General features: G+C 36.1%; 1 protein-coding gene across 4 annotated transcripts in view; it reads right to left on the bottom strand.

Moving 5' to 3' along the window:
* Window positions 1-478, bottom strand: part of LOC147891362 (protein BONZAI 1-like) — a 54,198-nt gene extending 53,720 nt beyond the window's left edge. For 2 of the 4 annotated variants that reach the window (XM_087390096.1, XM_087390099.1), the window contains exon 1: window positions 305-478. The gene's annotated coding sequence lies outside the window, so the exon portion shown is untranslated. Of the gene's footprint in view, window positions 1-14; window positions 145-164; window positions 264-304 lie in introns of those variants that run through there. The other 2 variants (XM_087390098.1, XM_087390097.1) reach the window with 2 other exon arrangements.
* Between the last annotated feature and the right edge of the window lie 17,770 nt (window positions 479-18,248).

The raw sequence follows: 18,248 nt of genomic DNA, 5'->3' as shown, positions 1-18,248 counted from the left end.
CGAGGCATATCTACCAGAGCACCACAGAGCCAAATGATTCTTATAGAAGGCAAACAGCACAAGAGGACGTGCATGGGTGAAACGAGATCGAGATGGGACGTAAAATGTGAGGAGAACGATCGATCACCAACGAGGTGCGATGGATTGAGTGAGGAGAGTCGCACCGGAGAAGGGAGGCGAAGGCAAGAGTGGAGAAGGGCAGAGATCGGGGGAGTGAAAAGAAGCAGAAGTGAAAATGTTGCAAGAAAGGAAGAGATGCGAAAGGGCAGATCGGACAGGGAGAAGAGGGAAAGGGGGAGGATACCTTAGAGCAGGTGCTTGGAAGCATGTGAGGGAACCGTGCTGCACGCCATAGCCGCTGAGCTCAGGACGACAAAAGCTCTGCTCTGTCAGAAGAAGAAGAAGAAAATATATATACACACAGTGTATATATGATATATATGTTCCTTCATATGCGCCGAAGAAGACGATCGCTTTTATTAACCCTAACAATTTGACTTGCCTACGTTCGTTCTTTCTTCTTTCATTTGCTCCTTCCCGCCATGCAAATCATGAATGGGTCATGTCTCATGAGTCAAGTCTTGTGGGTCAAGTCTCTTCCAGAGTCAAGACCCACTCACTGAGCACCTTCCCTACCTCTCCCCTCTCTCAAGACTCCTTCAAACTGGCATTCAGACCACTCGCTCCTTAGCATTGTGAGAGGAAAGGGTCATCACAGTGATTCGTTGCTAACCTTTCATCAGAATCACGAGAAGTGTCATTGGGGGTTACTCGCAAATTCCAGCAACATGATAATGAGGGGCCCTACAACAACAGTTGGGTGCTAATTTCTCAGCAAACGTCAAGAACTGATGAACTCAAAGCCTCCTACCTAGAAATTCCAATCGCCAACCACGAGAAAAAGGGTCAAGCTCCAACAAAGGACTACTAAACAACCATGTGCCACCACAAAGGTGACTTGCAAATCCATTTACTAACATGAGAGATGAGCCACTCCTAGACCATACCCCGCCTTATAAGAATTCCAAAACAATATTATTGGTCATCAAGGTAGGGGATGGAGGGGTTGAGGAGGAATAGGATTTCAAGTAACTTGCATGGGACCATCCAAATACATATTAAATTTTTCAAAAACAAACAATTAGTAAAAGGTGGAGAGTTTGAGGTAAAAGGTACATGCATGCAATCGTACATCAACCATGTCTCCATTTTCCCTACTTTCCTTATGTCAACTCTCAAAGACACCATCAAGCCAACACTTTGTGCCTTGGGGACCGAGCTCCCCACTAGCCTATGTAGAGTAACCCCGATGTCAATAAACACCTTACTTGCAACTTTTCTAATTTGATTTAAGTAAACTCACCACATGGTCACTTGCCCCACATTCTCAATCTATGATAAATTACAAATAGGCTTTGCTAGGTGTCCCACATTCTCTGTCCCCAATACTACCATAAGCTACAAATGGGACCTTTGATGGGTTGATGGCCTGGCTCCACCCAATACTACCATAAATTCTAAAAATGGGACTTTTGATGGGTTGTGCCTACCTAAGACATGAATACACCATGTGAGCATCAGAGGATGCACAAATAAAAACCCCTTGCTTTGTACACCAGTTGCGCTCAACCAAATACCACCTCGGACATCTAGAGTGCTTTCATTGTCCCACACATGGGACATTTCTAAATAATGGTTGCATCAATTGAATATGGTGTTGCTCCATGGCATATTCATCTAGACCCTTGTCTAAACATCCACTCCCCCTTGCCAAGGCCAATGTTTGTGGCATGTTATATGCTATCTATCTCCCAAACTTTTCATAAAAGACTCGTCACATTTTTCCCTCAAATGCCTCTACTAATATTTTAAATGATGCCAACAACGTCCTCTCATATGTGTCTCTAAAACTCCACATACAATTATTATGTTCTAGATTTGCATTGGGCATAGGAGACATAAAAGATTGAGGTCATCAAAGTTAGGGATTATCACGTACCTTCCACTAAAAGTTATATATGCTTTACTCAAGCACTTATCATTCCATAAGCAATGACTATAGTGAAATAACACTTTGGTTTCATGTGAAGCATTTTAGTAGCCACCTTCTCTTCTAAACTATTCAAACTTATTACAAGAGCAAGACTAATGAAAGATTATGACCAAGGGAAATGAGAACATGAAACCCTCACAACCCTTTTATGATATGAGGAGTCCATGCCCTTGCATACATGAATAAGTGAGATTTGCTTAAAAGTCGAGCCATCTTTGTTATTTGATATTAAACCAACCTTTTAATAAGAAGTTTGTTGGTAGTTCGAGGTTAAAATAATAATTAAAACTAACTATAAGAGCTAACTGGTTGCATAATATCCTCAATCATGCTACTTAGCCCAAGATGAAGCATATTAATGCTTATAGTTAAGATGTAGCAACAAAACTTTCCATGTATCATGATGAGGTGTCATGCTCCATTGTATCATGATAAGGTGTCGTGCTACATTGTGAAGGCCATAGTAAGATCTTTAATTACCTCCATTGTGAAGGCCATAGTAAGACCTTTCATCACACCTACTTTACAAAATATCTACTACATCATTATAATGAGTGTTAGTCATGCTCGTGTATAAAGGCATGCCACACTTATCAATGTGATGGGTAGCTACATTAATAGAGTTGTTAATGGGATTGTTATGGGATGATAAAGTATATTCCTTGTTATAGTGAGCCTAGTTGAAACAAACTCTTATTTTGCACACATAAGCTAATATGAGGCTCTAGCTGTTGGTCTTGATATTCATTGTAATGATAGCACATTTCTATGATTTTGGTTGCGAAAAATAGAGTCTCTAATTACCTTTTGTGATGTTCATTGTGGTTGTTCGCTTTGTCATAACTATGATAAAGTCTTAGATTGCACAGGCTTGGGCTTCAAATTGTTGAGCTCTAATAAAGCAATAAAGTAGAATCTGATTTGATTGAAATATATCTCATTATCAAGAATCAATGTTCAATTGAATCGTTCGAACCCATACAAAGTATGGTTTTGACTAACAATAGATTTTAACATCATTGAAATTCTAAAGTTGTGTGATTGAAACACACACAAAATAATAGATATTTAATATTTTACAGGTTTTATGGCATGATGTGCGAGTTTGGATTTAATAATTTCAATGCAATGTAGCTCTCTAACAAGCTTAACCCTAGTAGATTGGACAAATATGGATCTCAATAAATCCTTTATGCTACCTTGTACGGATTAACCTTAAAAACAATAATTTAGCTAGTTTTATGATAATCTTGCTAAGAAATTACTCTGTCATGAGTCAAAATCCTTAGCCATGCTATTAGCCAAGAAATAACTCTATTATGAGTCAAAATCCTTAGCCATGCTATATGATTGACAATCATAAAACATATATTACTGGCCTCAATGCTATATATATCCTATTTATGTTTTCTTAAGAAAATTAGTTAGGATGAAGTAAGAAATTTCTTTATGGATTTTATTAGAATAATATTAGCTAGAAAGGGAGTATTCTGTCTATCTCATAGACCATGGCCATAGGCGATTATGTAGATGGATATTAATATTGCAAGCTATGAAGGAGTGTCCTTGGATAAACAGCACTTTATTATTTAATCAAAATGCTCCAGGGCAGGTTTAGGAAAATGCAATGGTCTTGACTTATGATTAAGTCCATTATGTACATATTAGTTCAAAATGAAGGGGTCAAAATTTGTTAAAGCCCTAGTTATGGGTTCATGCTAATGATAATGATGTTGTGTCATTGTGTTGATGACACACATGAAGGGGTCAAAATTTGTTAAAGCCCTAGTTATGGGTTCACACTAATGATAATGATGTTGTGTCATTGTGTTGATGACACACATTGATTTTGCTAGTGAAAGCACCCAATTTATGCTATTCATTTACAATGTTTATTGTCATAAAAAAAGTCCATCGATTGACTAGCTAGTAAAATACTACCCTTAAAAGAGAAATTGTCTTTTTAACAAATACTAACAAAGTCTTTTTTATAGTAAGGTGATATTTTTATTGCCAATCATGTGAGCCACTATTAGCTATGCTTCAACTAATTTTGGCAATGTAAATCTTAATACTTATGGTTTGTTTCAAAACAATTGGCCAATTTTTCAGTTTGAAGTAGAAGTTGTTGAAGAGTGTAGTTGTCATCAGTGGGGTTAAGATGTATTTCCCAATATGATAGAACATCTCTTTCTTGGTAGTAAAATTTTAAAATTCCAATCCATTAATTGCTCATGTTAAATCATGGCTATGTGCTATAATCAATTAATTTTTGATGACCAAGTCACATAAACCATACTATAAAGTCAAGGACAAAAACTCTTAACATATTTAAGAAAGACCGAATCTAACCAAGAGATACATATATCATAATAAATTCTATATATAGTTAACCTTAGAAATACATATATCAATATTAGATGTAGTTCCAAACCATAAGCCATAAAGAAGACTATATTTTCAAATTTATTATACCAAATTTAACAAGAAACTTAGTTGAATAAACCAATGACTCTAATTTATCCTATTTTGACCATACATATAAATTTAACATTTGCGGTATAGACGGGTAATTTTGATACAAATGTCATGTCCACTAAATATCTAACTATCTACTACAAGAATATATAAATATAAATACAAATAAATATATAAATATATATACATATCAAAACATGTTAAATATATAACCATATATATCTCTAACACTAAAAAAAGAAACCAGAGCTCACAAACCAAAGAACAAAGGCAACCACCATAAACAAAGAAAATAACACCTTTAGAGAGCAGTATAGCCTGCAAGCACCTTTAAGACACTGGGGAAGAGAGATATGTGTGAGACCCTTTGTCACCACCAAAATCAAACAAAGTCGGATAGTGTATTTTCTTGGGCTACAGTGAAGAGGTAAAGGGTTACCGTCTCTATAGCCCTGTTACCAAGAAGGCCATTTCTTGCACATTCAGTGCATGGACAGCTTGCTGTCTATCAATATATGCGGATGGATTCACATTCCTTCACAATATTCCTGGGCTCATCATTTCTTTTCTTTTTTTCTTTTCTTCTTATTCTCTTCATCCAAAGAGGTTGCTCCATTAGATTTGCTTTTCTTGGGCTTACCTTTGCTCTTGTTCTGAGTTACTAGGGCTTTCTCATCCGTTCCACATCAAACTTCTTTTCTCGAGCTTCTTGTTGTAGCAACAATGAAGCAAGATATACCAAAAATATAATTGGTGTAATAGACAAGATCAAAATTGAAAAGACATACCAAAAACTAATACTAACTTCAAAACGGTATGCAAAGAAAACGTGGACACCACAATGCAATTACAATCAACTTTGAGCAAGTGTGTGTCATGGGGTGTGATGGATTAGATTCCGCCCTATGAATTTTAGCGAAGTTCAATGAACTTTCATGCTTACAACCTCAATGATGGATAAATCACTCATGACATCCATCTTGAATGAATCCTTTTTGCTTATTCGACAAAATAATTAAGGTGGATGACATATCGAGTGCAATTTTGTCAACCATACATTTGCAAAACATATTCCTTATCCATAGTACTAATCTAATACACACTCACACACACACACACACATACATATGTATCTATATTTATATAAATATATATTTAAGAATACACGTTTATATATCTATATATAGCTATATACATATATATATAACTAGAGCCAACCTTAGCTTACGAATACCACCAAAAAATGGTTAACTTTTAAAAAAGAAAGCCCTAGAACTCCTACCACCACCATACACACGCTCTCACCTACATTGATACATACCATACGTACCATATATATGGTATGTATCTATGTAGGTTAGGGTGTGTGTATGGTGGTGGTTAGAGTTCTAGGGCTTTCGTTTTCAAAAGTTAGCCATTTTTTGGTGGTATTCTTAAGCTAAGGTTTGGCTCTAGTTATATATATATATACATATATATATATATATATATATATATATATATATATAGCTATATATATATATAGCTATATATAGATAAGATGTATATTCTTAAAAATATATTTATATAAATATAGATATGTATATATAGATATAAATATTTATTTATTCATATGTGCTTATGTATATATGGTTAGATATTTATATATTTATGTGCTTATAAATATATATTCCCATTGTTATATATAGATATGCTCTTATAGTCTGGCATGCCATATAGTTATTTGCTAGTGGGATAGTAGGAGTGTGTTGGGTGGTTGGGTTTTGTGAGTTTTTTATTTTTATAAGTGTATTATGGTGAGGGTTTGGTGATCTCTAAAAATTCTTAAGAATATGATGCTCTAGAATTCCTTATAGTATTGAATTTTTGATGGTTTTGTTTGTCCATGAATAGCTTCTAGCTTAAGTAGATGATTGTGCTTAGGAGGAGTGAGTGGCTCTTAGTCCATAGTCTAGAGGTGTAATTTTGTATAGGTTAGAATGTGTATGGCAATTCTTTATGTGCTATTTTCAGTTTAGTAGATGGGTGGTGGTTAGAACGGCTTATTGATTGCTAGCAAAGTGTTAGTATCATTCCATCTAAACATGTTGTCTCATCCTTCTTCTTGATCCTCATTCCTTCTACGTGATGATCCTTTTATTTCTAATGGCATGCTACCTTCTGGGTTTCTTATTTGATCCAACTTGTAAAAATTAGCTTCTCTGCTCGATGGGCGTTTCCTGCTCTCATGGTTGTTCGTTCCTTCCAAAGGAGTCACCTTCACCTTCGTGTTTCGTTGTTGAGCCGGCCTAGAAGGCAACTTAGTTTCTCCAATTTTGCCCATGGGCGTTCCACCCTCAGGATAGTTTCCTTCACCATAACTTGGTCGTGGGAAATAAATTTGTTACTGACTTGGCTAGTCTCCTTCTGCAAGTGATACTAGTATCCTTTACTGGATCTGCATTTTGGAGACCAGCTCGTCTTGGTCATGATACTCTACTCTGTGTCCTTCCCTTGTCATGTCTGTGCCCACTATGCGTGTCTCAGTATAGTGGGAGTCATTTATGAGATCGAGCATACCGATTGGGTGTCACCAATTGTGATTGTTCCTAAGAAAAACAAGGACTGCAAAAAAAAGAAGGCATCAGAAGAAGAAGGGGCCAGCTCAAAGTTAGAGGAAGCAACTTAGTTGGTTAGAGTTTTTTTTTTTTTGATGGCATCTCCTAGTGTTGCTGAGGTTAGGTATATGTCCAACATTGAGGATTGGTTAGGAGAGGAGTCAGAGACCTTTGTGAAGGTGATGGATGATGATGGGTGCCTAGAATCATCTGGGTGTCTAGCTCTATTGCTAACACAAAGGGGGATTCTTTGAAAGGACCTAAGGACTCAGGGTCAAATAGTGGCCATGACTTAGAGGGGGACAACACAGAACCACACATGGAGCTTTACAGTCTAGGTAATTTGGATTCATGCTTGGGATATAATGTCTCAAGTATGCTATTTTGTTGCAAACCTAGCTAGATAGAGGACAGGTTGAAATAGATCTTGAGAACTTGGTGCCTGGAGGACTTTAGGCTATTCACCCATCATTAGGGGGATAGTTGGAGGATGTTGGTACTTGGAGTCTCAAGTTCAAAGGTGGGTAGTGCTACGAGCGTGCTACCTTGGATGGACTTGTGTACCAGACTTATTGGATACCATGTGGATTTATGTACCAGATTTATTATAACACTTGGGCATCTGATTGGATACCATGTGGGAAGCATGCCCAAGGGAAAGAGGGACAACTAATAGGCAACACCTCATAGCAAAACCCAAAAGCATGGGGTTGCCACATGGATAGCACGAGGGCTACCATGTGGGCAGCACAACAGGAGGAGTACCAGTCAGTTTAGGGCCACCATGGTGGGCAGAAATGGTATAGTAGTGTCACGTGGCTATCCACAGATGGAGAGGACAAGCTTGCATAGGAAGACTGGCAAGAAGGCAAGGAAATGAGGCAAGTGATGACATCATTTGTAGTACAAAACTGCATCAACAATATGGACCTATGTATGGGGCCTATTGGACCATTACAAAATTGTATTTCTAATATGGAAATTATTTTATTTTAGTCTAACTATGGCAAAGTATTCCATAGGAGCGCACCGACAAGGGTCCTAGTGGATGCTTTGTGGGGTTTAGTTTGGGACACCTAACTACATGTGCTTTGCTAGGCTAGATGGTTAGTATTGTGGGTGATTCCATGTTAATACTAATGTCACTAGTGTTACTAGTGTTATTGCAATTGGTCGCAAGGAAAATCGATGCTATAATTGCAATTGATGAAAATGGCCCATGCTGGCTTGTTCAAAGGTATGCATTGGTTCTTTTGGGTGGTTGTGTCACTATATTCCGACTTGAATTAAGAAATTTATGGTTGTTTCTTTTCATTGCTTGCTATCATTGAATCGATAGAAGCCGTGTTTGGATAGGAAGATGAACAACCAAGACCAGAGATGACTTAATCTTAGGGCATCAAGATAGAATGAATGATATTTCAAGTAATAGTAGCATCATATGATTTCGAGAATGGAAGTCGCATGAAAATCGCAACACGGATGTCACTCTACTAAGTGAAAGACCATGGCTATTTAATTTGGAAGAAAGCAATAGGACATCTAAATCAAGAATCGAGAGCTGCAGATAAAATAAGGACAAATAGATGCACTATATGCATATTATTGCTTTGACAACAATCAGCAATTTCTCTTGTCAGCTTCGTAGACACGTAGTAGACACAATCAAGCATACAAGCATTGTGACGAGATGACTAAGGCATCTCTAGATACATCTTTTATCCTCTTTTCTTTTTACTTAATTGCTTTTCTTAAGTTGCATATGACGAGGTCACTATGAAAGAGAGGCTCTACGAGGAATCTTTTTTGAACCACAAAGTTATCAAACCAATATTGTGTGATACATATGGTATGCTTCAATAAAGTGTTTTGCTCAAGTGAATTGAATTGGCGAAAATTAAAGAGAAGAAAAAGCATATGACATTTTTGCTAAGCAAGAGGGAAAGCACAATTGTTTGCTGGCAAGCTTTTTGCTCTGGTAATTTATTTACAAAGTTGCTTTTATAGATATGAAAAATAGTTGGTATGTCAGATAATATCTTCTATGTATTTTCTAGTAGAGCTGAAGAAAAAACATATTGAATCATAACTAGCTACCAAGTTAGATAAGAAATTTTGACATGTGATTAGACAATGACATACATATACCCTTCTGTGACGTACATATACCCTTCTGCTTATCATAGAATAGTATATGTCACTTATTGCTACTTGCATCATAAGGAAAAAGAATTATTCTTTGTATTTGTTATTATTTTCTCAGTATCATACTATATGGGACGGTATAGATATTGAGGAATATGACAAATAAAATGCTTGGAACTGCACTAGAATAACGTAAGCAATGAATGGATGTGGTGTCATACTTTCTCTTCATGGAGGAGAAGAATAAAAATAATATTTCATAAGTTTTGAATCTACTAAATTCATTATCTCTTGGTTAATGAGAGCTTATTGAATTTACTAAATTCATTATCTCTTGGTTAATAAGAGCTTAAGATCTATTGAATAATTTTTTTTGACCATGATGATACTTGATGAATATCCAAGAGGGTACTCTTCACATCTCTACTTGTTGGCTCAAAAAGTCAAATACACAAATGAGGTTGTTGCAATCCAAGCAAGAAGGATGTTACTGAATTGTATTTCTAATATTTCTTGCTATGGAAATTATTTTATTTTAGTCAAGTGTGACTATGGAAAAGTATTCCATAGGAGTGCACCAAATGTGGCGGGGGCCCTAGTAGATGCTTTGTGGGGTTTAGTTGGGGACGCCTAACTACTTGTGCTTTATGAGGCTAGATGGTTAGTATTGTGGGTGATTCCATGTTAATACTAACGTCGCTAGTATTATTGGTGTTGTTGCAATTGGTCACAAGGTGTGTAATTGATGTCTGTATATCAAGCATACAATTATGTTGGGATTAGTTGGTGTGATGATTCATCAATTGATTGTAACAACCAACACAATTTGCAACTTGAGTACAGATGATGAGTTGGATAATGAGGAATGGAGACGGTCATGGTGATTTGGATTGATCGAAGTATCGAACGGTTGAATAGAGTGGTTTAAAACCCATGATATTCGGATTGGATGGAAAGAGCATACACTCTCTTTTTTGGATAAGGACACCCAATTTTGTATTTAGCGTGATAATATCCCCTCTTCTCAGGGACCTATTGTATCTGCGATGCAGCTTCGAAATATAATAAACACTTCTCATTATGATGTGTATCAGTGTGTTTTGATTCCACTTTCTTCATTTGTTGTCTCTATTAATAACAAAAATGATTTAAGCGTGTTTGAAAACCGTGAATTGAGAACGTTGTTGGATGATTTCATGGATGTATTCCCTGCTCAATGGCTAGAAGGTTTACCTCCACAATGAGCAGTAGACCATCGCATAGATTTAGTACCTGGGGCTCAACCTACTAGTATTCCACCTTATAGGATGAGCCAGCTTGAGGAGGATGAGTTATATAATTTTAATTTTTGTAACATGGATGGTGTTTTGGGACTTGGAATAGACACAATAGGGTACAGATTCTAGCAGGCAGCAAGAGCAAGAATTGTGGTTGATTGGAGGTCCTATGGACCTAGATAAAGTCCAAGAATAGGTTGGAATAAGGGAAGGTACTCCTGGGCCAATGGTAGCCTACCACATGGCCATGCAAGGCTTGCATGTGCATAGTATTGTAGGCCAACCATGTCAGTTGCAATCAGGTCCCTTGGTTGGCCAAAATGACCTAGGGGTCTGGTAGTTATGGCTCAGTTATGGGAGGTTCTTTTGCCCTATAAAAGGAGCTATTTGGATCCCTAATAGGCATCACTTGGAGCAACAAATCCAAAGCAAAAAGGGTTGAAGCCTCTATGTGTGTGTGTGTTTACAAAACGTATGCAAACCATGTCTCTAAATTGTTGAACTTTAATTCAACAAATTGATTCAATACACATTATATAAATTTAGTTTTCTAATACTATCTCTATAGAAATTGCTATCAATCGAAATAATACTGATGATACCTCAATGTACTCGTTGAACTTTGTGAAATTTATCATATTAATTGAAGGAGATATACTAACCTGCCACCATCCAACATAGCAATTGGTTAGAACAATATATGTTACATTGGGAAGGAAGGTTTAGAATGCATCTCCCAAGTTGTTATCTGTGTCACAACTAAGTAAAACAAATTTTACAATTACTGATGTTGTGTCTAGTAAACATCTGTCTTTGTCATGTGATTTGACATTGCAATTAAATATTTCTAAAATATGCCCATTTCTATGAGTCATCGATTGTACCTTGTCCAATGCCACTAGGTTGTTCACATTGATGTAGTAGTTGTTGATGTATGTATTGTCATCACTAGATTATATTTATTCTCCAATGTGACCAAACATATTTTGTTCACTAAGAGTTTGTTTGTCCAACAAGTACATATTCAAGATTAATTATGGCTAAGTTCTTCACACACTTAGTTTATGCTGATCAAATCAAGCTAATGGTATTTAATCATCCCTAAGAGGAAATCTAATAATGAGAATATATATAAGTATATATATACATAGTTAGGTGTGTGTGTGTGTGTGTGTGTGCGTGCGTGCATGCATGTATGTATGTATGCATGTATGTACATGTGTGTGTGTGTATGTGTGTGTGTGTGTGTGTGTGTGTGTGTGTGTGTGTGTGTTTATTTTATCTAATAAACATACTGCAACATAAGGAAAAAAATTGAAAATAATAATAATAATATATATATTTAAACAAGGCACTCTCAATGACATATTCTACTTTACCAATTTGTCTTCGTTTTAACTTCTACTTAAATAGCACAATCAAAGAAATAATCTACTAAACCGCTTTCTTCGAGACATATATCTGGGTACAGTGTCCATTAGGCCATGCAATAAGATAGGATACCAAGAGAACAAAGAGTAAGCTTGAAGAGCAACTGAGAAGAAATAATTGTAGCATTAAAAGAATCAAAATATTCTTATAAACGTAAAAATCAAAATTATAATGTTATATCTATTAACAAAACCCATAGTTAAGACATAGACCTTTAGAAATTGCCTTAAAAGAAAAATTCTATAAATCCCTAAACATCTAGATATATAAATCCCCAAACATCTAGATATATTAGAGAATCACCCATAATCATAACTACAAACATCTAAATGAAATCACTTAAAAGAAACCTTTTCAAGTAAATTTTAGAAATGTAGATTTTTAAAACAAAATATAAATAAATAAATAAATATAAATAAATATAAATAGATCAATGTTTGCTTGGTTTCCAATCATGAAACTATTTTTGGGGCCATTTTGGGACTGTGATGCGATGCGCTTTTGGGTGAGATTTTAAATTTTACACGGACCCGCACTCTTGTCGAAAATTTTCTCGATGTCATGACGCCGCACTAGCATAAAAATGAGACACAATCTATTTATTCTGAACCCCTCAAAGCTCAATGCACTGCAGCTCTACACTACATTGTGCATCTCTTCATTGCTTCACGCAATGTTATCTCTGACTTGACCACCTATCATCACACAACCTTTTGTCGCAGCTTTGCCACCTGTCTCACTGGGATGCGCACCCATGCAGATCATGAAAATTCAAGGTTGGCTTGGAGAGACCACCGCACTGGTTCTTGGCATAATAATGAGATGCAATCTATCATTTTGAACACCACCGCAGTCTCTGACCACCTATCATCATGCAACCTTTTGGGTGCAGCTTTGCCACCTGTCACAGGGCAGCGCGCTCATGCAAATCATGAAAATTCAATGTTGGCTTGGAGAGACCACCATGTTGGTTCTTGGCATAATAATGAGATGCAATATATTATTCTGAACATCGCTGATGTAGCATAATCTTTTGCCTGACCACCTATTATCGCCTAGAATTCAAGGTTGGCTTAGAGCTCTGGCTTCTCTTCACTCGAATCATTAGTGTTGGTGTCCACATCTTCTTGCATCTCTTTATCTTCATCAGAGGTACTTGCAAAATCCAAACCACAAAAAATTATTTCCATGTGCTCCGAAAATGCTTGACCAAAACTCTAAAATCCAACAAGAAAATAGGAACTTAGGAAAAGAACATGCAAATTACAGTTAGAATAACTAGGAGATGAAGATGAATTTTTCTTACCAAACCTCTTGTTTGCATCGCATCTTCCGAAAATTGTTGTGTGCTTTGGGGATTTACCTCTTGTAGCTCAAAGTCCTTTTGAAAAAGGAGTACAATAACTTCAAATGATCCTAGTTCACGCTCAACCAAAAAGAACATTAGGCTACAAAACCTACTCTCCCTTGCAACACATGATGAGGATCCAGGTGGCCTACGGATTGAGCATTCATCGATGAGACATGGGCATTGATCCCCATGGAGCAATGCTCCAACACGACTAGATCTAAAGTCATTCATAGCTTGCCGGGCCAAGTCAACGTCTATGTGTATTTTGCAACAACAAACATTCCTATGTGAGTTTTCTGATGTACCATGGCTTACAATGCTCAAAACTCCTCTATCCAACTGAAATGTCAAGATTTGATCCATAAACTTGAGATATATGCTGACCCAACATGCAGGAACAATAGAACAATGAGCTCTCCAAGAGAAGCTCAAAGGAGAAGTAAAGAGCTCCTTAGATACACAGATGTCTGCTCGACTATAGAAGGAAGTTAAAGAACAAGCCGATAGACTGTGCACCTCAAGAGTGCTCACGATTATAGGTTTATGAAACAACTGGTTTAGAGTCGAAGACTCTTATGAAGAGAATTACGAGAAAATTGGCAAAGATTTACCAGGAGTTGAATGGGAAGACTTGGATTTTAATATTGGAAAAGCAGGAGAGTATGCAATCCTTACCTTTGCGTCAAAAGATGAAAGAACTCAAGTTGTCAAACAATTGAATAAGTTGAAAGGATTAAGCGTGTGGATGGTAGAGGAACTCACAAAAGCTCAGCTAAAGAATAAGACATCGGAGCTTGCAAAGGTAAAGGCAGCTAGAAAACAAGGAAAATGGGCTGTCTTTTGAGATGGCAAGGCTTTGATCAGAGACTTCAAAGCAAAGTACAAAGCTCGTACAAAGACCCTCACTCTATAATTGATGTATGATTTGCATTTCGTTTTGTCTCAGTTTCCTGTTGTTCATGTTTTTTAGTTGAAAAAGTTGTCTAAGCTGGAAGTAATATAAAACTTTCTTTTATTTGATAATCACTATAAATAACTACAATATTTGAGCAATTCATCATTGTAGCAAAACCATCCTTAATTATGTTTTAGCACTATTAGTTGTGTAATCAATTGATATTGGTAATAAAATTGAGAATTCTATTAGATGCAAGTTACTAAACAATTGTAGAAGGCTTTGTAGTCAATGAGTAAAGAAACTTTCAATTGTGACAGTTGTAAGATGACTATAGATTGTGGAAATCTAGCAAATAAGAAAGATTTTTCATCACAAATGTTTTCAAAATTTTTACAAAAAAATACATTATATCATGAAGTAGAAGTAGAATTGGAAATTTTATTTGATAATAGAAATGATTCAAAGAATTCTAGGAAAGCACTCAACCTACAAATTAAGGCCAAGTCAACAATCACCAGGGTGGAAGGACATTCCAATCTGAAAAGACATGTTAAAAAATCAATCCTTGGTAGAGCAAGTGCAAAACCAAGTGTTTCCACCTATCTCTACTTGAGGTATGTGCCTTGAGTCCCATGGTGCTTAGTATGGTATAAAGCTTGGAATAGCTATCTCTTTGTAGGTTGTTCCCAACATATGGTACAATACCTAGCTTCAACAATGGCTTTGTCTTGGTGGTGGGTGAGCTCACTTCCTTGTGGCTATCTACATTATGGTAGATACTAAACCCCTGGCAAATAGTATAGCTATAGAGTGAGCCATTGGTAGCTATGATTGTGAATGCTGGTTCCAAGGGAAACATTATGTTTTTCTTACCATGGCTTTGTACTTCCTTTTTCCAACAATACATCTCACAAGCTCACAAGGTTCTCTCATGGCATCTCCCATCATTTAGGTACTCTTCTTTTGATGCAACACAACTCCTTTTTGCCTCTTATTTCTAGTCATCTTTGGTACCCTCTTTTCATATCTCTTAGCCATTCACTTGGGCTTATTACCTACCACCCCCCATTGCCTCCATTGTCCATCCTATTTGCAACACCTTTTCCCTTATGATGTTGCCATCTTCTCTTATGCAATGACATGCTCTCTCTCTCTCAGGTTCTCTCTATCTCTCTTTAATCACATTAATTGATACTAAGAGGTCACTATGAAGTTGCATGTGGTATTGATAGTATATGATGAGCGTATAAGTAGCTCAATCTATATATTTTAATGGCAAGTGCTTATACACACTTATCATTTGGGTATCCTCTTAGCCAACTATTTCTCAGGAACCTCTCAAGTGCTATATCCCGATCACGACTCTTTTCCTCTAACACTTTCCTTTAAGCTCCCATGGTTGGTCGTCTTTTCCATATAAGGTTGCTCTTTTGCTTACACATGATCACAGTAGCCCTTTAACTTGTATTCGGGCATTTGGTGATGGCTTCACACTTGACGACTAGCTTTTTTCACGATATGATTTGGATGGGTGGAGTCATAGATATATGTACATGTATATCTTCACATGTCCCTTGCTGGTACATGTACATATATATTTAATGAGTTTATTTTCATTATATATATATATATATATGTATGTATGAATGTATGTATGCATACACACACACACACACATATATATGTATATGGTATATTCATATTTAATATATTAATATATTAATATATCTCTTTTATCTCTCTCTCCCATCTACCGTGTATATATATTGATTTAAATTTATGTAACACTTCTTGTGTGTGTGTGTGTGTGTATATGTATGTACATATAAGTATATGTATACGTATATGTATATTTATATGTATATGTATATGTATATGTATATGTATATGTATGTGTATATATATATGCATATGCACATGTATATGTATATGTATATGTATACGTATATGTATATGCATATGTATACGTATATGCATACATATATGCATATGTATATGTATACGTATATGCATAGGTACATACATACATACATACATACATACAAACATACATACATACATACATACATACATACATATATATATATATATATATATATAAATATATATATATAAATATATACTTCTACTTTACTAAGTTTCCACTCTATTTCATTCAATTTTCTTTAAACTAAGCACGCTTTCATTGTAACATCTTTTTGAAAATTTTCTTTCTTGTTATAAAGTTACTTTTTGCCTTCTTAATTCTCTCATTTTCCCTCTTTTTTCCTACATGCTTTAGTTTTGCACACGCACACGCACACGCACACATGCACGCATGCAAGAACACACGATTTGAGCACATTTATGCCTAAAAAGTACAATACAAAGCCAAAAAATTAATGATGTGATTCACAAGAGAAAGATAGAGAACATAGATCGTAATCAAATTTATTGGAATTTTTGTCAACAAAAGGGAAATCTGAAAAAATCTAGCTCATTTCCCAAAACCTATGTTATACTTAGGTTAATTTTGACATTGCACTATAGTACTGATACTAATACCCAAGTTTTACTAATCGGGGGGCCCTATTGGAATGTGTCATCTAGGAGTAATTTGTTTTTGCAACTAGGATGGGATGATTATTTAAGGGTTAGATTTTGTTGTAGGATACCTTCCCTTTTACTCTTTGCTCCCTCTTTTGATGGAGTTGCCTCTTTACTTGATGCTATTTTTTTATTTCTCACTTTTGCTCCCCTCGTCTTGTGCCCAGCGGGCCCGAGCCCACGGGGAGTTCACCACACAATCCACAAGATAGCATGTGAGTTCAACAGAAGGAGTTTTGCTTTCTTGTGAGCTTACAAAAAATTTGCATACAAAGGGGGTATAAGGGGTACTTAAAAGCCCTTCTTTTGAATGCATGTGATATAGGAGATTTTCACATAGTGAATGCCCCAAGCTCCTACCTGTGGACATCCACTATATTTTTGAAGAGTATGCACCCATCACAAGAGTCAAAGTCTTGAATGTAGTTTGATTTTAGCATACAACTCAAGTTCTCTTCCAAAAGGTTACCACAACGGGGAATAGAGTTCAAACTAAAGTGCTCTATCCATTGCAATCAGAGAATGACTTTGATTCCCTTCTTAATCTTTGAAGCTATGGGTATATTTCATGCATGGATTACCTTATCTCATTTTAGTTGTTTGACATTGGGTTTTGCCAATCCATGTCAAACATGACAAAAAGGGATCTTACCCTATCTACCTCTTCTTTGGGAGGGGTCATTGTCTCGAAGATTGACTACATTGGAGAACATTTAGAGCAAAAAAGGATTTGCAAATCTTGTTCTCATTTGTGCTTTGGTAACCATCATAGGCTATCCAAAATTTTTTGTTTTCATGATACATGTATTTCCAACTAGGCTTGCTGATCTTTTCTTACACTCACATTGATTTTGATAATAAAATCTCAAAATATATACACGAAATTTCCATTTTCATGCTTATTCAATAAGAAAGCTACTTTAGCATTTATAAGGGAATTTAAAACCAGTGTGATGGTCTCAAGAGCTTTTCTTATAGCTTCTTTGGTGCAAATAACTAAATCAACCACTATTTAATCTTATGATGTACCAAATTTTCCCGAAAAATCAATGTCCAAAGCAAGAATTTGTGTACCCCCCTTGCATAAAACAAAAATTATAAAGGTAAATGCTACCTTGAGAGCTTTTAACTTGCGAATTGTTGTAGTTGGTAACCGTGGGAATGGATCTCACTAACTATTGAGAGGGCTGGCATATATGTCAATCTAGTAGCCCAAGTAGCACCCAACCATAGAATGCACTTTTTAGCATGGTTGGAGAAAATTTAGGGCACTTTTTAGCTCTTTTAGAGCATGATCATGATTGCAAAGACAACCATATTTCATATAAAAAACTAGACTATCATGTGCATTCAAGGGTATATTTGAAATCCCTTAGCACCCCAACATTGGCATATTCTACTATAGATTTAGAGTATACTATAAATTTTTTAT

This window comes from Dipteris shenzhenensis, chromosome 18 (genome assembly GCF_047967505.1).
Source record: "Dipteris shenzhenensis isolate YYH24624 ecotype China chromosome 18, Dip_SZ_1.0, whole genome shotgun sequence".
Taxonomy (NCBI): Eukaryota; Viridiplantae; Streptophyta; class Polypodiopsida; order Gleicheniales; family Dipteridaceae; genus Dipteris; species Dipteris shenzhenensis.
The sequence above is the reverse complement of the archived record's forward strand: the minus strand, read 5'-3'. Positions and strand labels throughout refer to the sequence as shown.